At 40.8% G+C, this 4,530-nt stretch overlaps 1 pseudogene; it reads left to right on the top strand.

Moving 5' to 3' along the window:
• The first annotated feature begins 634 nt into the window (after nt 1–634).
• On the top strand, nt 635–1,577 carry LOC150068067 (olfactory receptor 7E24-like; annotated as a pseudogene).
• Nucleotides 1,578–4,530: the final 2,953 nt, after the last annotated feature.

The following is a 4,530-nucleotide window of genomic DNA, read 5'->3' as shown; positions in this document are numbered from 1 at the left end:
TGTGTGTGTGTGTGTGTGTGTGTGTGTGTGTGTGTGTGTTTCTTTTGACAAGACCTTACCATGTAGCCTAGGCTGGCCTTAGACTTGTGTTCCTCCTGCTTCTGCTTCCAAAGTGCTGGAATGATAAACTGTAGGTACTTCACATCATGACCACTGAATGCATCTCCTTTTGTAGGAAGGCGTTACAGGAAAACCAGGAAGTGGTCCAATCACCAGGCCACACACACACACACATACACACACACACACACAAGGTAAGAGGCACACTGTTTTCATTCTAAACTGTCCATTTAATCTCAGTATTAGTTAATGCCAGTCCAGTTCAACTATTGTAATATTGAAAGGATATTCCATTCCCTTTTTAAAGTGAATTAAGATCTGTTTTATACTTAAGTTGTCTTCGTATATCTGATGTATGATTACAAGAAGGAGAGCAGGAAAACCATTAATGACTTTCATGTAAACTGGTTTTGCCCCAGTTAAGAAAAAGATCGGAGTACTGTGTAAATTATTCGCATGTCACTATTCTCATTCAAAGCATAAAGAGCCAGGGATATTTTATTTCTTTTTGTATTTCAGTGTATTTTATTGGTTTTTCTTTTTAAGTGTTTGGAGACATACTCACACAAAAAATGTAACCACTGCCACAGAATTCTTCCTCCTGGGGCTCTCCGAGGATCATGAACTCCAGCGTGTCTTCTTTGCACTCTTCCTGTCCATGTACCTGTTCACAGTGCTTGGAAATCTGCTCATCATCCTGGCCATCACCTCTGACCCCCAACCTCCACATCCCCATGTACTTCTTCCTCTCCAATCTGTCCTTGATTGACATCGGCTTCACCTCCACCACCGTCCCTAAATTGCTGATGAACCTCCAGAGTCACAGCAGATCCATCTCCTATGGGGGCTGCCTCACCCAGATGTCTTTTTTCATCACTTTTGCATGTACAGACTCTATGCTTCTGACTGCTATGGCCTATGACAGCTTTGTGGCCATCTGTCACCCCCTGCATTATTCATGCATAATGAACCCTCGTCTCTGTGTCTCCTTACTTTGGGTGTCTTTCACACTTGGTCTTTTGGAATCCCTGCTACACAATCTGATTGTCTTACAGCTTACCTGCTTCAGGACTGTGGACATTGCTAATTTCTTCTGCCACCCTTCCCAGCTGCTTCACCTGGCCTGTACCGACAGCTTCAGCAATGAGATAGTCATGTGTGTTATTGGCATCCTGCTTGGAGTTCTCCCTGCCTCAGGCATTCTCTTCTCCTACTGTCAAATTCTGTCCTCCATTTTGAAAATCCCATCTGCAGGGGGGAAGTAAAAAGCCTTCTCCACCTGTGGCTCTCACTTGTCCATAGTGAGCTTGTTTTATGGCACAGGACTGGGGGAGTACTTTGGTTCAGCTCTGTCAACATCCCCCAGAAACCATGTGGTGGCCTCAGTGATGTATGCTGTGGTCACTCCCCTGCTGAACCCCTTCATCTACAGCCTGAGGAACAGGGACATTAGCAGAGCCCTGGAGAGATTTGACACCCGGGCATTCTCCGTGTTTGCTCCTGCAGCTTCCAGGTAGGAAATTAATTGGAAAAGTTAGAAAACCACATACGTTAAAATAAGAAAAAGCCAAAAGGGGTGCTGTGGCATAAGTGGCAGAGCTCTAACCTTGAGGAAGCCTAAGGACAGTGCTCAGGCCCTGAATTCAAGCTGCAGAACTGGCACACAAAAATAAAAAAGGAAAATATCGCCTTTTCTTTCCCATTCTTTCTTATTTTTTGTTTGTTGTTTTTAGCAGTCCTTAAAATCTGGCTCTGGGTGCTGTCCCTGAGCTTTTACTCAAGACGAAATCACTCAGGCTTGAGCCACAGCCTCCCTTCTGGATTTCTCTGAGTAGTTTCTTGAAAATAAAAGTCTCACATGACTTTCCTGCCTCGGCTGGATTCAAGCCACAATCCTCAGATTTCAGTTTTCTGAGTAGCTAGTGTTCCAGGATGGAACCTCAGATGCTGTCTCCCTCCAGCCCTTTAGCCTGATTCTTCCAGTATAGTCTGATTCTTCCAGGCTGTATAAACCATACTGTGTTCTCTTTCTGTCAGGGATGTGTGAATTAGGAAGCTCCTATATGACATTGCTTTCTCCATTGCCAGTATCCATATTAAGCCTCCCTGGAGCCAAAGGCTATTGATTTATGTTGAAAGGAGAAAGGAATAGGAGCTGAATACACTGATTGTGATCCAGTAGAGACAAAGCATAATCCTGAAGAACAGGGGGAGGACTGGTTATTGGCAAAAGTGGTTCTTCATGAGGAAAACCAGTTTAATAGTTTCTGTTGTAAGCTGGAAGAATACCAGCATGCAACACTTAAGCTGTGATAATCATGATTACACTGGACACAGGTGGCTGCAGCCTGAGCAGGACAGTCCAGAGTCTAATCGCCAACCAACCCCACAAAGTCAGAAATGAAGCTGTATACTCAACTGGTAGAGTGCCAGCCTTGAGCAAAGTATCTCATGCACAGTGTCAGACCCTAAACTCAAGCTCCACTACTGGTACAACAACAACAAGAACCATGATTTGTTGTCCATGGTCACCACAGAGTGTCATTCTGTACTCTCCTTGTCTTTCATACTCCTTTGCGAAATCATAGACAATAGCATCTATCATAGCCTAAAATGGTTACATACATTGCTTCCTATGAACTCCAGTGGGAAGAGGGTGGGGTTCGTAAGGATGCATATGGGGAAGAAAGTCACCACAATATCCTGGATGAGGGAGGAGGAGTTCTGCAATGCAAGGATATGAGTTATGTATTGCGTGTAATTTCTGTCATATGATCTACATACGATGTTTCCGGAGCATATGTTTGAAGTTACTTGTAACATTATTGCTGTTGTTGTCATTACTTGTCAGAAATTAACATTACAATGAATAAACATGCCAATTATTAAATATAAATTATTAAACTTAAAAATCAAAAAAACATCTAGTATTAAAATAAAGTAAATGATCTTGTGAAATTAACTACAGATCATTAGGTAGAGAAGAATGAAGAGATAGGTGGGCAATTAGGACAGAAGTTGTTATTGGTCACAATTCATCGTACTTATACCCTGGGATGCCGAATTGAAACCTCTTTGTACAACATATCATGATGATGATGATGATCCTTTGCACTGCTCCTTAAAGATACTAACTTTTTCTATGATGCTGTCAGAAAAAACAACATTGACTCATTTGTAAGGAAATGGAAAGACTTAGAAAAAATCATATTAAGTGAAGTAAGCCAGACGCAAAGAAATTAGGCTCAATGGTTTCCCTCATTTGTCATAATCAGTAGAAACCTTGGGCTCTACTAGCAGAGATCTACAATAGAACAAAACCTTGATACGTAAGGCCATATAGTATGACGCTAAATGAAAGGACCTCCAGGATATTGAAACAAAAGTCATATAATGAATGACTGTTGTCCTTAATGTACTACATTATCTCTCATCTCTTTTGCTGTCCCTTCGGTATCTCATATTGTTACAGTATCTCACTTTGTTGCCTGATATATTGAATTTATTTGTATTTAGTTATTTGAAATTGGATAGAGAAGGGGGGAAAACCAAGACGTGGGGTTGGGGGGGAGGGTAATGGGTACCAAGACATGTGAAAGGGCATCAATGTATGTGAATTAATGCACATTCCATCTGGCAAATATTACGTAACCCTTTTATTAATTACAATAAAATATTTTTTAAAAAGATACTTTTTTGAATGAGAATGTAAAAATAAGTCGCCCCTATCAATTATGTCTATTATGTCAAACACATCTCTTAGGACAATCATTTTAAGATTGTGGATCAAACTATTTTAACACATATATGGAGGAAAATTAATATTTATCTCCCATATATACCAAAATGCTCAGTGGTGGGCTTTGTGGAAATGACTTTTAGCCTGTAATGTTAAACTTGCAGTACATACACAATATGCCTATATTTCTACATCAGCTCTCAAAATGCTTGATAAAAATGGGAGAAATGAAGTATGTAGTTACTGTTGGAGTTTACATTTTTCTTTAAAAAAGCATTCTATCATCATAGAAATGGTGAGGTTACTGCAGATGATGCTAGTGCACAGAGCAATTTGAAACTAAAATGGTCCCAGGCCAATATAGAAGTCTGTCTAAAATTTGAACCAGTACTTGGGCTTGTACTCAGGGTCTAGGCATGGTACCTTAACGTTTTCACTCAAAGTTAGCAACTTCCTCCTTCAACTACAGATTTCCTTGTAGCTTTAAATAGGGTCTCCATATTTTACCTGGAGTTTCACATTCAGATTCACACACCCATGCTTCTTTTTTTAATTGTTCATGGTGCTTGAACTTGAGGCTTGGGCAATGAGTCTCAGCAGTCTTGCTCAGGACTAGCCATCTACCAATTTGAGCCACAGCACCACTTCCAGTGTTCTGTTGGTTAATTTCAGTAAGAGGCTCAGGGGCTTTCCTTCCCATGCTGGTATTGAATCTTATCTTCAGATCCCAC

This window comes from Megascapheus bottae, chromosome 1, assembly GCF_031878675.1.
Source record: "Megascapheus bottae isolate mThoBot1 chromosome 1, mThoBot2.hap1, whole genome shotgun sequence".
In the NCBI taxonomy this organism is placed as follows: domain Eukaryota; kingdom Metazoa; phylum Chordata; class Mammalia; order Rodentia; family Geomyidae; genus Megascapheus; species Megascapheus bottae.
Note: the sequence above shows the minus strand (reverse complement) of the source record. Positions and strands in the feature narration are given on the sequence as shown.